Source organism: Bombus huntii, chromosome 9 (genome assembly GCF_024542735.1).
Source record: "Bombus huntii isolate Logan2020A chromosome 9, iyBomHunt1.1, whole genome shotgun sequence".
Classification (NCBI taxonomy): Eukaryota; Metazoa; Arthropoda; class Insecta; order Hymenoptera; family Apidae; genus Bombus; species Bombus huntii.
Genome location: NC_066246.1, coordinates 13,280,896 through 13,302,857, shown reverse-complemented (window position 1 = coordinate 13,302,857; position 21,962 = coordinate 13,280,896). Strand labels below are relative to the sequence as shown.

The following is a 21,962-nucleotide window of genomic DNA, read 5'->3' as shown; positions in this document are numbered from 1 at the left end:
CATTTTACAGTGCAAATGCAACGCACTACCGTTTAAGCGCCGAAACAATCAAAATAGCTCGCAAATAGCGAAGATTTCGTCGATTTTGACGAAAATTGACTGTCATTTCCTTCCCGTTGGAGATATTTCGACGTTTAAGCACTCGTTGAACACCATTTTACAGTGCAAAGGCAATGCACAACCATTTAAGCGTCGAAACAATCAAAATATCTCGCAAATCGAGAAGATTTCGTCGATTTTGACGAAAAATAGCCGTCATTTCCTTCCCGTTGGAGATATTTCGACGTTTAAGCACTCGTTGAACTCCATTTCACAGTGCTAATGCAATGAACAACCATTTAAGCGTCGAAACAATCAAAATAGCTGGCAAATCGCGAAGATTTCGCCGATTTTGACGAAAATTGACCGTCATTTCCATCCCGCTGGAGATATTTCGACGTTTAAGCGCTAGTTGAACTCCATTTTACAGTGCAAATGCAATGCACTACCGTTTAAGCGTCGAAACAATCAAAATAGCTCGCAAATCGCGAAGATTTCGTCGATTTTGACGAAAATTGTCTGTCATTTCCTTCCCGTTGGAGATATTTCGACGTTTAAGCGCTCGTTGAACTCCATTTTATAGTGCAAATGCAATGCACTGCCGTTTAAGCGTCGAAACAATCAAAATAGCTCGCAAATCGCGAAGATTTCGTCGATTTTGACGAAAATTGACTGTCATTTCCTTCCCGTTGGAGATATTTCGGCGTTTAACCACTCGTTAAACTCCATTTTACAGTGCAAATGCAATGCACTACCGTTTAAGCGTCGAAACAATCAAAATAGCTCGCAAATCGCGAAGATTTCGTCGATTTTGACGAAAATTGACTGTCATATCCTTCCCGTTGGAGATATTTCGACGTTTAAGCGCTAGTTGAACGCCATTTTACAGTGCAAATGCAATGCACTACCGTTTAAGCGTCGAAACAATCAAAATAGCTCAGAAATCGCGAAGATTTCGTCGATTTTGACGAAAAATGGCCGTCATTTCCTTCCCGTTGGAGATATTTCGAAGTTTAAGCACTCGTTGAACTCCATTTCACAGTGCTAATGCAATGCACAACCATCTAAGCGTCGAAACAATCAAAATAGCTCGCAAATCGCGAAGATTTCGTCGATTTTGACGAAAATTGACTGTCATTTCCTTCCCGTTGGAGATATTTCGACGTTTAAGAGCTAGTTGAACTCCATTTTACAGTGCAAATGCAATGCACAACCATTTAAGCGTCGAAACAATCAAAATATCTCGCAAATCGCGAAGATTTCGTCGATTTTGACGAAAAGTAGCCGTCATTTCCTTCCCGTTGGAGATATTTCGACGTTTGAGCGCTCGTTGAAATCCATTTTACAGTGCAAATGCAATGCACCACAGTTTAAGCGTCGAAACAATCAAAATAGCTCGCAAATCGCGAAGATTTCGTCGATTTTGACGAAAATTGACTGTCATTTCCTTCCCGTTGGAGATATTTCGACGTTTAACCACCCGTTGAACTCCATTTTACAGTGCAAATGCAATCCACTACCGTTTAAGCGTCGAAACAATCAAAATAGCTCGCAAATCGCGAAGATTTCGTCGATTTTGACGAAAATTGACTGTCATTTCCTTCCCGTTGGAGATATTTCGACGTTTAACCACTCGTTGAACTCCATTTTACAGTGCAAATGCAATGCACAACCATTTAAGCGTCGAAACAATCAAAATATCTCGCAAATCGAGAAGATTTCGTCGATTTTGACGAAAAATAGCCGTCATTTCCTTCCCGTTGGAGATATTTCGACGTTTAAGCGCTAGTTGAACGCCATTTTACAGTGCAAATGCAATGCACTACCGTTTAAGCGTCGAAACAATCAAAATATCTCGCAAATCGCGAAGATTTCGTCGATTTTGACGAAAATTGACTGTCATTTCCTTCCCGTTGGAGATATTTCGACGTTTAAGCGCTAGTTGAACTCCATTTTACAGTGCAAATGCAATGCACTACCGTTTAAGCGTCGAAACAATCAAAATAGCTCGCAAATCGCGAAGATTTCGTCGATTTTGACGAAAATTGACTGTCATTTCCTTCCCGTTGGAGATATTTCGACGTTTAAGCTCTAGTTGAACTCCATTTTACAGTGCAAATGCAATGCACTACCGTTTAAGCGTCGAAACAATCAAAATAGCTAGCAAATCGCGAAGATTTCGTCGATTTTGACGAAAATTGACTGTCATTTCCTTCCCGTTGGAGATATTTCGACGTTTAAGCGCTAGTTGAACTCCATTTTACAGTGCAAATGCAATGCACTACCGTTTAAGCGTCGAAACAATCAAAATAGCTCAGAAATCGCGAAGATTTCGTCGATTTTGACGAAAAATGGCCGTCATTTCCTTCCCGTTGGAGATATTTCGAAGTTTAAGCACGCGTTGAACTCCATTTCACAGTGCTAATGCAATGCATAACCATTTAAGCGTCGATACAATCAAAATATCTCGCGAATCGCGAAGATTTCGTCGATTTTGACGAAAAATTGCCGTCATTTCCTTCCCGTTGGAGATATTTCGCCGTTTAAGCACTCGTTGTACTCCATTTCACAGTGCTAATGCAATGCACAACCATTTAAGAGTCAAACAATCAAAATATCTCGCAAATCGCGAATATTTCGTCGATTTTGACGAAAAATAGCCGTCATTTCCTTCCCGTTGGAGATATTTCGACGTTTAAGCGCTCGTTGTGCTCCATTTTACAGTGCAAATGCAACGCACTACCGTTTAAGCGTCGAAACAATCAAAATAGCTCGCAAATCGCGAAATTTTCGTCGATTTTGACGAAAATTGACTGTCATTTCCTTCCCGTTGGAGATATTTCGGCGTTTAACCACTCGTTATACTCCATTTTAAAGTGCAAACGCAATGCACTACCGTTTAAGCGTCGAAACAATCAAAATAGCTCGCAAATCGCGAAATTTTCGTCGATTTTGACGAAAATTGACTGTCATTTCCTTCCCGTTGGAGATATTTCGACGTTTAAGCGCTCGTAGAACTCCATTTTACAGTGCAAATGCAACGCACTACCGTTTAAGCGTCGAAACAATCAAAATAGCTCGCATATCGCGAAGATTTCGTCGATTTTGACGAAAATTGACAGTCATTTCCTTCCCGTTGGAGATATTTCGACGCTTAAGCGCTCGTTGAACTCCATTTTCCAGTGCAAATGCAACGCACTACCGTTAAAGCGTCGAACCAATCAAAATAGCTCGCAAATCGCGTAATTTTCGTCGATTTTGACGAAAATTGTCTGTCATTTCCATCCCGTTGGAGATATTTCGACGTTTAAGCGCTCGTTGAACTCCATTTTACAGTGCTAATGCAATGCACAAACATTTAAGAGTCAAACAATCAAAATATCTCGCAAATCGCGAATATTTCGTCGATTTTGACGAAAAATAGCCGTCATTTCCTTCCCGTTGGAGATATTTCGACGTTTAAGCGCTCGTTGTACTCCATTTTACAGTGCAAATGCAACGCACTGCCGTTTAAGCGTCGAAACAATCAAAATAGCTCGCAAATCGCGAAATTTTCGTCGATTTTGACGAAAATTGACTGTCATTTCCTTCCCGTTGGAGATATTTCGGCGTTTAACCACTCGTTATACTCCATTTTAAAGTGCAAATGCAATGCACTACCGTTTAAGCGTCGAAACAATCAAAATAGCTCGCAAATCGCGAAATTTTCGTCGATTTTGACGAAAATTGACTGTCATTTCCTTCCCGTTGGAGATATTTCGACGTTTAAGCGCTCGTAGAACTCCATTTTACAGTGCAAATGCAACGCACTACCGTTTAAGCGTCGAAACAATCAAAATAGCTCGCATATCGCGAAGATTTCGTCGATTTTGACGAAAATTGACAGTCATTTCCTTCCCGTTGGAGATATTTCGACGCTTAAGCGCTCGTTGAACTCCATTTTCCAGTGCAAATGCAACGCACTACCGTTAAAGCGTCGAACCAATCAAAATAGCTCGCAAATCACGTAATTTTCGTCGATTTTGACGAAAATTGTCTGTCATTTCCATCCCGTTGGAGATATTTCGACGTTTAAGCGCTCGTTGAACTCCATTTTACAGTGCAAATGCAACGCACTACCGTTTAAGCGCCGAAACAATCAAAATAGCTCGCAAATAGCGAAGATTGCGTCGATTTTGACGAAAATTGACTGTCATTTCCTTCCCGTTGGAGATATTTCGACGTTTAAGCACTCGTTGAACTCCATTTTACAGTGCAAAGGCAATGCACAACCATTTAAGCGTCGAAACAATCAAAATATCTCGCAAATCGAGAAGATTTCGTCGATTTTGACGAAAAATAGCCGTCATTTCCTTCCCGTTGGAGATATTTCGACGTTTAAGCACTCGTTGAACTCCATTTCACAGTGCTAATGCAATGTACAACCATTTAAGCGTCGAAACAATCAAAATAGCTGGCAAATCGCGAAGATTTCGCCGATTTTGACGAAAATTGACCGTCATTTCCTTCCCGCTGGAGATATTTCGACGTTTAAGCGCTAGTTGAACTCCATTTTACAGTGCAAATGCAATGCACTACCGTTTAAGCGTCGAAACAATCAAAATAGCTCGCAAATCGCGAAGATTTCGTCGATTTTGACGAAAATTGTCTGTCATTTCCTTCCCGTTGGAGATATTTCGACGTTTAAGCGCTCGTTGAACTCCATTTTATAGTGCAAATGCAATGCACTGCCGTTAAAGCGTCGAAACAATCAAAATAGCTCGCAAATCGCGAAGATTTCGTCGATTTTGACGAAAATTGACTGTCATTTCCTTCCCGTTGGAGATATTTCGGCGTTTAACCACTCGTTAAACTCCATTTTACAGTGCAAATGCAATGCACTACCGTTTAAGCGCCGAAACAATCAAAATAGCTCGCAAATCGCGAAGATTTCGTCGATTTTGACGAAAATTGACTGTCATATCCTTCCCGTTGGAGATATTTCGACGTTTAAGCGCTAGTTGAACGCCATTTTACAGTGCAAATGCAATGCACTACCGTTTAAGCGTCGAAACAATCAAAATAGCTCAGAAATCGCGAAGATTTCGTCGATTTTGACGAAAAATGGCCGTCAATTCCTTCCCGTTGGAGATATTTCGAAGTTTAAGCACTCGTTGAACTCCATTTCACAGTGCTAATGCAATGCACAACCATCTAAGCGTCGAAACAATCAAAATAGCTCGCAAATCGCGAACATTTCGTCGATTTTGTCGAAAATTGACTGTCATTTCCTTCCCGTTGGAGATATTTCGACGTTTAAGAGCTAGTTGAACTCCATTTTACAGTGCAAATGCAATGCACAACCATTTAAGCGTCGAAACAATCAAAATATCTCGCAAATCGCGAAGATTTCGTCGATTTTGACGAAAAGTAGCCGTCATTTCCTTCCCGTTGGAGATATTTCGACGTTTGAGCGCTCGTTGAAATCCATTTTACAGTGCAAATGCAATGCACTACAGTTTAAGCGTCGAAACAATCAAAATAGCTCGCAAATCGCGAAGATTTCGTCGATTTTGACGAAAATTGACTGTCATTTCCTTCCTGTTGGAGATATTTCGACGTTTAACCACTCGTTGAACTCCATTTTACAGTGCAAATGCAATCCACTACCGTTTAAGCGTCGAAACAATCAAAATAGCTCGCAAATCGCGAAGATTTCGTCGATTTTGACGAAAATTGACTGTCATTTCCTTCCCGTTGGAGATATTTCGACGTTTAACCACTCGTTGAACTCCATTTTACAGTGCAAATGCAATGCACAACCATTTAAGCGTCGAAACAATCAAAATATCTCGCAAATCGAGAAGATTTCGTCGATTTTGACGAAAAATAGCCGTCATTTCCTTCCCGTTGGAGATATTTCGACGTTTGAGCACTCGTTGAACTCCATTTTACAGTGCAAATGCAATGCACTACCGTTTAAGCGTCGAAACAATCAAAATAGCTCAGAAATCGCGAAGATTTCGTCGATTTTGACGAAAAATGGCCGTCATTTCCTTCCCGTTGGAGATATTTCGAAGTTTAAGCACGCGTTGAACTCCATTTCACAGTGCTAATGCAATGCACAACCATTTAAGCGTCAAACAATCAAAATATCTCGCGAATCGCGAAGATTTCTTCGATTTTGACGAAAAATAGCCGTCATTTCCTTCCCGTTGGAGATATTTCGACGTTTAAGCACTCGTTGAACTCCATTTCACAGTGCTAATGCAATTCACAACCATTTAAGCGTCGAAACAATCAAAATATCTAGCAAATCGCGAAGATTTCGCCGATTTTGACGAAAAATAGAAGTCATTTCCTTCCCGTTGGAGATATTTCGACGTTTAAGCGCTCGTTGAACTCCATTTCACGGTGCTAATGCAGTGCACAACCAGTTAAGCGTCGAAACAATCAAAATATCTCGCAAATCGCGAAGATTTCGTAGATTTTGACGAAAAGTAGCCGTCATTTCCTTCCCGTTGGAGACATTTCGACGTTTAAGCGCTCGTTGAAATCCACTTTACAGTGCAAATGCAATGCACTACCGTTTAAGCGTCGAAACAATCAAAATAGCTCGCAAATCGCGAAGATTTCGTCGATTTTGACGAAAATTGACTGTCATTTCCTTCCCGTTGGAGATATTTCGACGTTTAAGCGCTAGTTGAACTCCATTTTACAGTGCAAATGCAATGCACAACCATTTAAGCGTCGAAACAATCAAAATATCTCGCAAATCGCGAAGATTTCGTCGATTTTGACGAGAAGTAGCCGTCATTTCCTTCCCGTTGGAGATATTTCGACGTTTAAGCGCTCGTTGAAATCCATTTTACAGTGCAAATGCAATGCACTACCGTTTAAGCGTCGAAACAATCAAAATAGCTCGCAAATCGCGAAGATTTCGTCGATTTTGACGAAAATTGACTGTCATTTCCTTCCCGTTGGAGATATTTCGACGTTTAAGCTCTAGTTGAACTCCATTTTACAGTGCAAATGCAATGCACTACCGTTTAAGCGTCGAAACAATCAAAATAGCTAGCAAATCGCGAAGATTTCGTCGATTTTGACGAAAATTGACTGTCATTTCCTTCCCGTTGGAGATATTTCGACGTTTAAGCGCTAGTTGAACTCCATTTTACAGTGCAAATGCAATGCACTACCGTTTAAGCGTCGAAACAATCAAAATAGCTCAGAAATCGCGAAGATTTCGTCGATTTTGACGAAAAATGGCCGTCATTTCCTTCCCGTTGGAGATATTTCGAAGTTTAAGCACGCGTTGAACTCCATTTCACAGTGCTAATGCAATGCATAACCATTTAAGCGTCGATACAATCAAAATATCTCGCGAATCGCGAAGATTTCGTCGATTTTGACGAAAAATAGCCGTCATTTCCTTCCCGTTGGAGATATTTCGACGTTTAAGCACTCGTTGAACTCCATTTCACAGTGCTAATGCAATTCACAACCATTTAAGCGTCGAAACAATCAAAATATCTCGCAAATCGCGAAGATTTCGCCGATTTTGACGAAAAATAGAAGTCATTTCCTTCCCGTTGGAGATATTTCGACGTTTAAGCGCTCGTTGAACTCCATTTCACGGTGCTAATGCAGTGCACAACCAGTTAAGCGTCGAAACAATCAAAATATCTCGCAAATCGCGAAGATTTCGTCGATTTTGACGAAAAGTAGCCGTCATTTCCTTCCCGTTGGAGACATTTCGACGTTTAAGCGCTCGTTGAAATCCACTTTACAGTGCAAATGCAATGCACTACCGTTTAAGCGTCGAAACAATCAAAATAGCTCGCAAATCGCGAAGATTTCGTCGATTTTGACGAAAATTGACTGTCATTTCCTTCCCGTTGGAGATATTTCGACGTTTAAGCGCTAGTTGAACTCCATTTTACAGTGCAAATGCAATGCACAACCATTTAAGCGTCGAAACAATCAAAATATCTCGCAAATCGCGAAGATTTCGTCGATTTTGACGAGAAGTAGCCGTCATTTCCTTCCCGTTGGAGATATTTCGACGTTTAAGCGCTCGTTGAAATCCATTTTACAGAGCAAATGCAATGCACTACCGTTTAAGCGTCGAAACAATCAAAATAGCTCGCAAATCGCGAAGATTTCGTCGATTTTGACGAAAATTGACTGTCATTTCCTTCCCGTTGGAGATATTTCGACGTTTAAGCGCTAGTTGAACTCCATTTTACAGTGCAAATGCAATGCACAACCATTTAAGCGTCGAAACAATCAAAATATCTCGCAAATCGCGAAGATTTCGTCGATTTTGACGAGAAGTAGCCGTCATTTCCTTCCCGTTGGAGATATTTCGACGTTTAAGCGCTCGTTGAAATCCATTTTACAGTGCAAATGCAATGCACTACCGTTTAAGCGTCGAAACAATCAAAATAGCTCGCAAATCGCGAAGATTTCGTCGATTTTGACGAAAATTGACTGTCATTTCCTTCCCGTTGGAGATATTTCGACGTTTAAGCGCTCGTTGAACTCCATTTTACAGTGCAAATGCAATGCACTGCCGTTTAAGCGTCGAAACAATCAAAATAGCTCGCAAATCGCGAAGATTTCGTCGATTTTGTCGAAAATTGACTGTCATTTCCTTCCCGTTGGAGATATTTCGACGTTTAAGCACTCGTTGAACTCCATTTCACAGTGCTAATGCAATGTACAACCATTTAAGCGTCGAAACAATCAAAATATCTCGCAAATCGCGAAGATTTCGTCGATTTTGACGAAAAGTAGCCGTCATTTCCTTCCCGTTGGAGATATTTCGACGTTTAAGCGCTCGTTGAACTCCATTTTACAGTGCAAATGCAACGCGCTACCGTTTAAGCGTCGAAACAATCAAAATAGCTCGCAAATCGCGAAGATTTCGTCGATTTTGACGAAAATTGACTGTCATTTCCTTCCCGTTGGAGATATTTCGACGTTTAAGCGCTCGTTGAACTCCATTTTACAGTGCAAATGCAATGCACTGCCGTTTAAGCGTCGAAACAATCAAAATAGCTCGCAAATCGCGAAGATTTCGTCGATTTTGTCGAAAATTGACTGTCATTTCCTTCCCGTTGGAGATATTTCGGCGTTTAACCACTCGTTAAACTCCATTTTACAGTGCAAATGCAATGCACTACCGTTTAGGCGTCGAAACAGTCAAAATAGCTCGCAAATCGCGATGATTTCGTCGGTTTTGACGAAAATTGACTGTCATTTCCTTCCCGTTGGAGATATTTCGACGTTTAAGCGCTAGTTGAACTCCATTTTACAGTGCAAATGCAATGCACTACCGTTTAAGCGTCGAAACAATCAAAATAGCTCGCAAATCGCGAAGATTTCGTCGATTTTGACGAAAAGTAGCCGTCATTTCCTTCCCGTTGGAGATATTTCGACGTTTAAGCGCTCGTTGAACTCCATTTTACAGTGCAAATGCAACGCGCTACCGTTTAAGCGTCGAAACAATCAAAATAGCTCGCAAATCGCGAAGATTTCGTCGATTTTGACGAAAAGTAGCCGTCATTTCCTTCCCGTTGGAGATATTTCGACGTTTAAGCACTCGTTGAACTCCATTTCACAGTGCTAATGCAATGCACAGCCATTTAAGCGTCGAAACAATCAAAATATCTCGCAAATCGCGAAGATTTCGTCGATTTTGACGAAAATTGACTGTCATTTCCTTCCCGTTGGAGATATTTCGACGTTTAAGCGCTCGTTGAACTTCATTTTACAGAGCAAATGCAATGCACTACCGTTTAAGCGTCGAAACAATCAAAATAGCTCGCAAATCGCGAAGATTTCGTCTATTTTGACGAAAATTGATTGTCATTTCCTTCCCGTTGGAGATATTTCGACGTTTAACCACTCGTTGAACTCCATTTTGCAGTGCAAATGCAATGCACTGCCGTTTAAGCGTCGAAACAATCAAAATATCTCGCAAATCGCGAAGATTTCGTCGATTTTGACGAAAAATAGCCGTCATTTCCTTCCCGTTGGAGATATTTCGACGTTTAAGCACTCGTTGAACTCCATTTCACAGTGCTAATGCAATGCACAACCGTTTAAGCGACAAACAATCAAAATATCTCGCGAATCGCGAAGATTTCGTCGATTTTGACGAAAAATAGCCGTCATTTCCTTCCCGTTGGAGATATTTCGACGTTTAAGCACTCGTTGTACTCCATTTCACAGTGCTAGTGCAATGCACAACCATTTAAGCGTCAAACAATCAAAATATCTCGCGAATCGCGAAGATTTCGTCGATTTTGACGAAAAATAGCCGTCATTTCCTTCCCGTTGGAGATATTTCGACGTTTAAGCACTCGTTGAACTCCATTTCACAGTGCTAATGCAATTCACAACCATTTAAGCGTCGAAACAATCAAAATATCTCGCAAATCGCGAAGATTTCGCCGATTTTGACGAAAAATAGAAGTCATTTCCTTCCCGTTGGAGATATTTCGACGTTTAAGCGCTCGTTGAACTCCATTTCACGGTGCTAATGCAGTGCACAATCATTTAAGCGTCGAAACAATCAAAATATCTCGCAAATCGCGAAGATTTCGTCGATTTTGACGAAAAGTAGCCGTCATTTCCTTCCCGTTGGAGACATTTCGACGTTTAAGCGCTCGTTGAAATCCACTTTACAGTGCAAATGCAATGCACTACCGTTTAAGCGTCGAAACAATCAAAATAGCTCGCAAATCGCGAAGATTTCGTCGATTTTGACGAAAATTGACTGTCATTTCCTTCCCGTTGGAGATATTTCGACGTTTAAGCGCTAGTTGAACTCCATTTTACAGTGCAAATGCAATGCACAACCATTTAAGCGTCGAAACAATCAAAATATCTCGCAAATCGCGAAGATTTCGTCGATTTTGACGAGAAGTAGCCGTCATTTCCTTCCCGTTGGAGATATTTCGACGTTTAAGCGCTCGTTGAAATCCATTTTACAGTGCAAATGCAATGCACTACCGTTTAAGCGTCGAAACAATCAAAATAGCTCGCAAATCGCGAAGATTTCGTCGATTTTGACGAAAATTGACTGTCATTTCCTTCCCGTTGGAGATATTTCGACGTTTAAGCGCTCGTTGAACTCCATTTTACAGTGCAAATGCAATGCACTGCCGTTTAAGCGTCGAAACAATCAAAATAGCTCGCAAATCGCGAAGATTTCGTCGATTTTGTCGAAAATTGACTGTCATTTCCTTCCCGTTGGAGATATTTCGACGTTTAAGCACTCGTTGAACTCCATTTCACAGTGCTAATGCAATGTACAACCATTTAAGCGTCGAAACAATCAAAATATCTCGCAAATCGCGAAGATTTCGTCGATTTTGACGAAAAGTAGCCGTCATTTCCTTCCCGTTGGAGATATTTCGACGTTTAAGCGCTCGTTGAACTCCATTTTACAGTGCAAATGCAACGCGCTACCGTTTAAGCGTCGAAACAATCAAAATAGCTCGCAAATCGCGAAGATTTCGTCGATTTTGACGAAAATTGACTGTCATTTCCTTCCCGTTGGAGATATTTCGACGTTTAAGCGCTCGTTGAACTCCATTTTACAGTGCAAATGCAATGCACTGCCGTTTAAGCGTCGAAACAATCAAAATAGCTCGCAAATCGCGAAGATTTCGTCGATTTTGTCGAAAATTGACTGTCATTTCCTTCCCGTTGGAGATATTTCGGCGTTTAACCACTCGTTAAACTCCATTTTACAGTGCAAATGCAATGCACTACCGTTTAGGCGTCGAAACAGTCAAAATAGCTCGCAAATCGCGATGATTTCGTCGGTTTTGACGAAAATTGACTGTCATTTCCTTCCCGTTGGAGATATTTCGACGTTTAAGCGCTAGTTGAACTCCATTTTACAGTGCAAATGCAATGCACTACCGTTTAAGCGTCGAAACAATCAAAATAGCTCGCAAATCGCGAAGATTTCGTCGATTTTGACGAAAAGTAGCCGTCATTTCCTTCCCGTTGGAGATATTTCGACGTTTAAGCGCTCGTTGAACTCCATTTTACAGTGCAAATGCAACGCGCTACCGTTTAAGCGTCGAAACAATCAAAATAGCTCGCAAATCGCGAAGATTTCGTCGATTTTGACGAAAAGTAGCCGTCATTTCCTTCCCGTTGGAGATATTTCGACGTTTAAGCACTCGTTGAACTCCATTTCACAGTGCTAATGCAATGCACAGCCATTTAAGCGTCGAAACAATCAAAATATCTCGCAAATCGCGAAGATTTCGTCGATTTTGACGAAAATTGACTGTCATTTCCTTCCCGTTGGAGATATTTCGACGTTTAAGCGCTCGTTGAACTTCATTTTACAGAGCAAATGCAATGCACTACCGTTTAAGCGTCGAAACAATCAAAATAGCTCGCAAATCGCGAAGATTTCGTCTATTTTGACGAAAATTGATTGTCATTTCCTTCCCGTTGGAGATATTTCGACGTTTAACCACTCGTTGAGCTCCATTTTGCAGTGCAAATGCAATGCACTACCGTTTAAGCGTCGAAACAATCAAAATATCTCGCAAATCGCGAAGATTTCGTCGATTTTGACGAAAAATAGCCGTCATTTCCTTCCCGTTGGAGATATTTCGACGTTTAAGCACTCGTTGAACTCCATTTCACAGTGCTAATGCAATGCACAACCGTTTAAGCGACAAACAATCAAAATATCTCGCGAATCGCGAAGATTTCGTCGATTTTGACGAAAAATAGCCGTCATTTCCTTCCCGTTGGAGATATTTCGACGTTTGAGCACTCGTTGAACTCCATTTCACGGTGCTAATGCAATGCACAACCATTTAAGCGTCGAAACAATCAAAATATCTCGCAAATCGCGAAGATTTCGTCGATTTTGACGAAAATAGCCGTCATTTCCTTCCCGTTGGAGATATTTCGACGTTTGAGCACTCGTTGAACTCCATTTCACGGTGCTAATGCAATGCACAACCATTTAAGCGTCGAAACAATCAAAATATCTCGCAAATCGCGAAGAGTTCGTCGATTTTGACGAAAATTGACTGTCATTTCCTTCCCGTTGGAGATATTTCGACGTTTAAGCGCTCGTTGAACTCCATTTTACAGTGCAAATGCAATGCACTACCGTTTAAGCGTCGAAACAATCAAAATAGCTCGCAAATCGCGAAGATTTCGTCGATTTTGACGAAAATTGACTGTCATTTCCTTCCCGTTGGAGATATTTCGACGTTTAAGCGCTCGTTGAACTTCATTTTACAGTGCAAATGCAATGCACTACCGTTTAAGCGTCGAAACAATCAAATGTTACGTATCAATTTGTTTGTTTAAATCGATCAAATCTAAGGTTGAATTTTACTGAAAAATTTTTTTTTTTTTTTTTTTTTTTTTTTTATAATTGAGTTTGAGTTTTGAATTTAATCGGAAAGGAAATAAATTAAAATGATATTATTGTGTATTTAATTCCGATTTAGGTTATTAATTAATACGGTAGTTGCTGCCACCAGAAATAGTCCAAAGACTATTTCAAAATATTTTATTTTTTATTATTTTCTTTTGCGTTTAATGGGTAGCGTTAACTGACGCTTAATGCAACTGGTAAACGAATTTCACTTTTCGGCTAACCTGCTATGCGCAGGGATACTATCGCGGGAGAGGATTAAAGCTGGGTACAATAAATATTTTTCCTCGTCGAACGGATTTTTACTTGAATGTGAAATGGGTTAGGTTATTATATATATATATATTTGATTAGCTAGATATATATATTTTAGCGTTGCTGGATTAGATAGGAATGTGAGATTGTTTGTTGTTTTATATAAATTTATTTTTTCGTTTGACTTCCTCTTCTCTTTTAATTTCGCTGTTAAGACCGAAACTCAATTCATTTACCCCGATGGATTCTGTCGCCACGATTTTCTTGCCTTTTGAGTTTAGCTATCGAGGATAATTCTAACGATCCTCTCTGTGTGGGACTCGTGTGATTTCGCCAGCCTTGCCCAAAGACGGGTAATAATTTACCAACAGTGGGAGGAGGAAGGCGAAGATCGATGGGTGTTCTCGATAATTGAAAACACCATTTGCACGAGCCGACACAGCGAACGATCTTTTGGTTAATTTCCCGAAGGGGGGATTGTTTTGTTATATCTTTCTTATAATCGCATGCAAGAATGGCAAGAATATCGGTTAATAGCAATACCGGTATCGTTCTTGATTTTCAATTGACCCCGACGATATATTTATTAGTCCTTTCTGAGCGGGTCTTGTGTGATTTCGCAAGCCTTGCCCAAAGATGGGTAATATTTTACCAACAATGGGAGGAGGAATGCGAAGATCAGTGGGTGTTTCAGTAGCTGAAAACACCGTTCGCACAAGCCGACACAACGGACAACTCCTTTGTTTAAAGTTTAAACAATGATTCTATCTTCAAAACCGTTCACAAAAATAAAACGAGATCCATGATAGGAAGTTCTAATTCAATTCTCGAGGACAATGAGATTATCAGAGAAGAAGGAAATTTTCAAAATTAATTTTCTTACCTTGAGGAGTAGGTGCTGTCTGGTGCCATTACCTCAGCCGCTCCGGTGGTCGTCGAAGTTTTTGTTGGGTTTATTATTTGAACTCGAATATAGTTTATTATCAACTCTTACTTTATTTATCTATTTTAATACAGACTGAGCAATTTACTAACTGGATTAATACCGCAATTACAATGCGCGTTTGTGTCTAAACGATGAAATGAGGACTTCAAAGATAAAATTTTCTTTTACTTAGTCGCGACTCTCTTTTCTTTACCGAAAAAACTAAAGACCCCGAAACGCAAAATACAATACAAAATTTCTAAACGCAGTGATGAGCGCAATAACGAACGCAAAGAATAATGAGCCGTAATAACAAACGATCGCAAGAATTATGAACAAACTAAAGAACGCTGCGCTATGTTGCTACGCTTATTTACAATGCCAATCCCCCACGGGGTGGTGGTCCGCTGGGGGTACGCTTCCGTGGGAATCGGGATGTTGCAGTTTGGGCTTCTTGGAATCGTACGTGACAAAATGTAAATTCCGTATTTCGACTTAGTTTCTATCAGTCCGGTGTTTCTGCTGAGCTAGCGTCTAGGAGATTTGAAGCATTCCACTCTGATCTAGTCCGTTCCGCGAGAAACTTCCACGTGCTGTACCGTGGGAATTACCGGTGTTTCTTCGGCGCGTGGAAGGGCTGGTGGCTGCAGCATCATTATCATTTTAAAGTTTGCTCGGGCAACACGCGCAACTCCGCTGCTCTCCCATAACAAAGACCTCCTCCTTCGAATTGTTTTGCGTAAGTTTGGATGTTTGCATATTAAGATTGTTTTGTGATCTTAATGTTTTTTCCCTTTCTTGTTGTTCCCCTAGGCTTCGGTGATCGACGTTCGGACAATGTTTGCGGAGGCATTTCCATCAGAGGTTCCTTTCCAGACTTCCCTGGTACGTATTTAGTCTTGTTTTTAGTCTGCTTGATTCGTTCTGTTTCGTTTTATTTAGAATATACCGTGTTGTTCTCAGCCCAAGCGAAAGAGGGATTCCGAAGAACCCATGGGCGACTCGGGAGGATCCATCAAACGCATGCGGCCCTGTGATAAACCACGAGTATCAGAGTGGTTGGAGGAACTATTCAACATTGATGCCGAGACCGTGTCGAAATTGGGCTTTGACGATTTGGTTACTTTCGACGAGAATTTCTTCGATGCAGAGACCGTCGTATTGGAGAGGGAACCCCCTCTGGTTGAAATCGTTGATACCGATCGTTGCGTGAAAGTTCGTTTTGCGAATGAAATTCCCGAAGAGGTTTTGGAGGCACATCATCGTCACCATGCTTCTGGGAGAAAGGGAATTTCCCCTGTTGTGCGCTATTGGTGTATGCGTGAGTTCAGCGAACTTTATCCCGGAGCTCCTTGCTTCGATTTTGATTTAGTGTAGCTGCTTCAATTTCGTTGGTTCGCTGTTTAATGTTCCTTATTATTATTAATTTTTTGATATATTTTGTTTTGTGTTCAATATATATATATATATATTTTAAATGTGATAGTGTTAGGTTATCTATTTTTTTTTTTTTAATTTTATATTGCTCCCCTTTTTAATTAATTATAAATATATATATATATATATATTTACATTTGTAGTTGCGCATAAAATTTATTAAAGAAAAGTGTTAACAATGTGTTTTCATGATTTGTTTCTCGCGCCTGACTTCCATTAATCCCTAATATTCCTGTCGCCATGATGCGTGTAAATCCAACATGGCCGCTCATAAATGTCATCAGTAAAGTTTTTAGTGACGGGTCTTTAGTTTTGTTTGATATTGAAGTAATTTTTGTCTGTCGCTCGTTTTTCCTTATTCTACCGCAATTAGAACATTTATTTATTAATATTGTTTTAAAGTGACAATAGTATTATTCGTGTGAATATACGTATATATATATATGTTTATGTCGTGTGTCACTTCAGTATGGCCAATGCTTTGCAATTCCTCGATTGCGTTATTTATTGTTTTGAGTAGTCCACTTTATAGAGTATTCGATAATATAAAACATATGCACTCACACACATATATATATATATATATATATATATATACGTATTCATATGCATATTTCTCCTGGCCATGTAGTATTCATACGAAATGAAATGTCAATTATTTATTTTATATTAACTTCTTTTAATAAGATAGAACACGCACACGCACATGTATATATGTATATATTTCTGGCAAAGTGATTTTCATTCAGATTCTTTAGTGATATAGTATTGTGTATTTGAGGTTATGTGTCAATCATTTGATTTCATATATACATGTATATCTTGTATTGTGACAACATAGTATTGAAGGTTTTGTTTCTAGATTATTGTGCTTTTAATGTGTGTTTACATATTTGTGTTTGATGATAGAATTTCTGTACGCAATTCCTCAAGTCGTTGCGCTGTTAATTATTTTGAGCGTTTGGCCTATCGACAGGTTGTCGCTTAGTCCTAAGTGTTGCGTTGTGTGTTCTATTTCTTTTTGTAGATTATTGGTAGTAGTTTTAGTTTAGAAAATAGATTATTTATATGTTTATATAGAGACATGCATGTTTCGTAATGTAGTTCTTATTTTATAATCCTTTACCGGAACGTAGGCTAGTTTTAAGTATGTATCTGTTTAATAGAATGCGCACACATATATATATGTTTCTGACAATGTAACTTTTATTTCTTTAATAATACAATATTGTATGTTTTATGTATTCGTTAGACTATTAGTTTTTAACTTTGTATATACTTATATTTCATAAATTGATAATATTGTATTTATTGCATAGTATTATAAGCGCTAACTCTAATATTTACTAATTTATTACATGCCTAGCATATATGTTTATACTTGTATGTAACTCTCCAAGTTGATTGATTAAAATATATTTATATGTCGGGTTTACATTAGAATTAGGGTTAGGGGCGTAAAGCGAATCTTCGTTTGGATTACACGTCGTCGTTATGCAATAGAGAAGACATTGGCTAGTGCAAATACGATTACCATAGAACCGGACAAGTAACCGTGGTAATTAGATACTCGAGAAACTAATGACAATGATCCTAGGTTCAATAACGAACCCGCGGACAACGGGACGGTAGCCGTACGCACTCGCAAAGATCTAAGTCGGGATCTGTGTTAATAGTGGCTGGCGTTAATCTCTTTTTTTGTCAATGAGACCGCAAGAGAGAATGAATTTCCGTCCCGGTGATACCCCAGAGGAAAACTATGACGGGGTGTGTCTAAGGACACGAGATCATCGGATTCGTCGGGGACATCCTACGTCCGGAAAGTAAGGGAAATTGACGTTGCTGCTAATTGGCCAATCTCCATATCGGTAGTTAGAAAAGGATGCTAGCTGCCCTTGAGGGAGGGTTGCTAGTGTCGTTCGTGGAAAAATAGGTCTCTCCTGTCTTCCCGTAACTGGGACAAAGACTGTGTATCTGTTGAAGGATTTTAGGTAACTAGATATTAGTGTTTATGACGGTCCTCGGGCTAGCCGATCACGTACTGTGGAGACGCGTCGATATCTGGTAAACATCCTGCCTGGAGAATAGGATCTGCGTGTGGCAAGCTACGGGACAGAAACCGTTAGAATGTTTACTGCCACGTGCAGCTACAAATCTTTCTTTTAAGGAGAGCTATAGGATTACTCAATGCCTTTGTTAGATGGAGAGTTCGTCCCGTTGACCGCGGCCACGTTCGGCGACTAATTGTCGCCTTGAGCCCAAGCTCATTGTCACAAGTCTCAAACAAATACAATTGGTTAGAATGACGGCAAATCGTTTAGTTACAACTGTAGATTTTAATTACAATGTTTTTATGGATTTCCCCGAGGTTTCAGAGGGAAGGCACCGGTGTCCTCTTATCTCCGACATATATATACTTGTATTTCTGGCGTTTCAATTATTTCCCCTTTTGTAGTTATTCATATTTCCTGATTTATTTGTTTGGTTCGTAACTCGTTCAATCCGTTAGCTGGTTTTATTTATTTTATTTTATTTTATACTGATTCGATTTATTAGTCGCCCTCGCTTTGTTAATCCTTCCTTTAGTTTTGTAGCGCCGTGTGTTCGTTTGTGTATTCAAATCTTTATTCGCGCGTTTTGTATAGAATAGTTTTCTTCGCGACCTCAAGATACCCACCGTCAAAGAGGAAATAGCAAAATATAGCGACAGATATAGCAAAAGAATCAACAAACACCGAAACCCCCTAATCACTGGACTACTCGATACGACGGACCAGATTCGCAGGCTGAAGAGGCACTACCCGCTAGACAAATTAAGCCGCAAATTAAGCATATGCACTTACTATAATATAAATACTTACTTATAAATTATACCTATCTATAATAAGTATTAACTTATGTAGTATCGTGGACGAAAGGCCTAAGAAATATCGGGCGAACTATGAACAATGTCGCGAGAGCCGAGGCGCCGTCGGGCCCATCAATGTGTCATCGGTCTTTTCAAGTGCATAATTTCATGGAAAAGACCTACGTGACCCTGGCCACGAGCGTCTGCAGAACACGTGTGCGGTGGGCCTAGGAAAAAGACAACAGAATGCGGCAACGACCAGAGAGTTAGTCGAAAAGCAGAGAGTGCGAGTCGAGAAGCAGAGTGCGAGCTGAGCGGAGACAGAGGTTGCGAGTGGCGTTGTCGAGAGAGTGTGGATTGCGCTGTTTTCTGTGCGTTTGGCGTGAATAGTTCAGGTTGAACAACAATCGTCTTTTTCTGTCTGATTAACATCTCTATTGTCCACTCTTTGTAAACACATTATATCACGATATTACACTTATTGTAAATAAACAGCCATGTCACTGCGCCACGCCAGAAAAATTACTGAAAATTCTCAACGCGAGAATTGATTGTAATTTCAACAAATAAATAAAAAAAAACATTTGCAGTGAAAAACGGAGTGAAATGAGCGCTTAAACGTCGAAATATCTCCAACGGGAAGGAAATGACGGATATTTTTCGTCAAAATCGACGAAATCATCGCGATTTGCGAGCTATTTTGCTTGTTTCGACGCTTAAACGGTAGTGCATTACATTTGCAGTGCAGGACAAACGCAAACTTAACAGCGCAACTAGAAAGCTATCCAGAACCTTAAGAAACTATAAAAACGACTGTTTCCATAAATACCTCGCCAGCTTATCCCCCACAGCTGACGCCAACTACTCACTATGGAAGGCCTCCAGGAAACTCACACGCCCCCCACAAATAATCCCACCTATCCGCCGTCCGCAAGGTGGATGGGCGCGAAGCCCTATAGAAAAAGCCGACCTGTTTGCCAAACACTTGTCAAAAGTATTCAAACCCCATTCCCCCCAAGCCGCCGCGGACGTTACTGAATACCTGCACACCCCCTTCCAAATGTCCCCTCCTATCGAACCCTTCTCCTCTGCAGAGACTATAGAAACAATCAGTCGCCTAAACCCCAAGAAAGCAGCAGGACACGACCTAACAGGCAATAGAGCAATCAAGGAACTTCCCACAAAAGGGATAGCACTCATCACATCGATTTTTAATGCTATCCTTCGCCTGGAACACTACCCTAAGGCCTGGGAAATCTTATTGATTACCCTCATCCCTAAACCCGGTAAACCGATATACGAAACCTGCTCCTATCGCCCAATCAGTCTTTTACCTACCCTGTCCAAACTATTCGAGAAGATGCTCACGAACCGACTCCTTCCAATCCTAGAGAACTTGAAAACACTCCCAGATCACCAATTCGGCTTCCGAAAACATCATTCTACAGTAGAGCAAATCTACCGCTTAACTCATACGATCAGCCAAACACTCGAAAAGAAAAAATATTGCTCAGCGGTTTTCCTAGACATCCAACAGGCATTCGACAAAGTATGGCATGAAGGGCTACTATACAGTAGTATGGCTTAAAAAGATCCTACCCCACCCCTACTACTCCATCCTAAAATCTTACCTAACCAATAGACAATTCATGGTTAAATGCCTAGACACCACTTCCGCAACATTCCCAATAGAAGCCGGCATACCCCAAGGTAGTGTCCTCGGACCCCTACTGTACTCCATCTACACTGCCGACCTACCTATATCAAACGATATAACAATAGCGACATTTGCAGACGACACAGCGCTATTAGCTACCCACGCAGACCCGGTAATAGCCTCATCCACTCTCCAGCGAAGTCTCGACTCCATCGAAAAGTGGTTTCACAAATGAGGCTTCAAAGTCAACGAAAAGAAATCCTCACATGTAACCTTCACGCTCCGAAAACAAACCTGCCCCCAGGTCACCATCAACAATGCAACAGCTCCTAGCAAGGACACAGTCCGATATCTGGGCATGACCCTGGACAGGAGACTAACGTGGAAGACACACATCTCAGATAAAAGGAAGCTACTAAAGGACAAACTAAAAAAACTCTATTGGCTCACGGGCCGACGCTCCAAACTAAATATACAGAATAAAATTACCCTCTACAAGACCGTAATAAAACCTGTCTGGACCTACGGAATCCAACTATGGGGAACAGCAAGTAACTCCAACATTGAAATACTCCAACGCTTTCAATCGAAAACGCTAAGATCCCTAATTGACGCACCTTGGTATGTAACCAATGAAACAATACACCGCGACCTCAAGATACCCACCGTCAAAGAGGAAATAGCAAAATATAGCGACAGATACAGCAAAAGAATCAACAAACACCGAAACCCCCTAATCACTGGACTACTCGACACGACGGACCAGATTCGCAGGCTGAAGAGGCACTACCCGCTAGACCTAAACGTTAGATTCATTTAATTATCCAAATTAAGCATATGCACTTACTTATAATACTCATAAATTATATCTATCTATAATAAGTATTAACTTATTGTAAATAAACAGCCATGTCACTGCGCCACGCCAGAAAAATTACTGAAAATTCTCAACGCGAGAATTGATTGTAATTTCAACAAATAAAAAAAAAAAAAAAAAATAATTTACTTTATTCACAACACGTTAATTTTTCTCTACCTTTTCAGGATGAATAGTTTCACTGGAAGTGCTTATTATAATTAAATTATTATTTATTTGTATGGAACGTTTGTATGGAATATTTTCGGCAGATTTAGAATTATTCTTTGAATTTTTATTACAAACCTATTTGCTTATAGGTTCTGTTTTGAATTTAGTGATAGCTATACTTTTATTCTCTGTAGCCTGATCTTCCTTGCAATTTAATGATTTGGCTTTGAGTTCGATAAAGTTACTTTCTGATGATTTTATAGAAGTTTTTGAGTGAGATACACTCGCTATCTTTTTTCCTATTATGGTTGAGACATTCACGAAATTCGTGGAGCCTTGCTTTTGTATCTTTGCCAAGTC

General features: G+C 40.2%; 1 long non-coding RNA gene across 1 annotated transcript; it reads left to right on the top strand.

Annotated features, from left to right (window-relative positions):
• Positions 1-13,356: 13,356 nt before the first annotated feature.
• On the top strand, positions 13,357-16,253 carry LOC126869332 (uncharacterized). The gene is made up of 3 exons (XR_007690893.1): positions 13,357-15,372; positions 15,447-15,518; positions 15,597-16,253. It is a non-coding gene; the product is annotated as an uncharacterized LOC126869332 (long non-coding RNA).
• Positions 16,254-21,962: the final 5,709 nt, after the last annotated feature.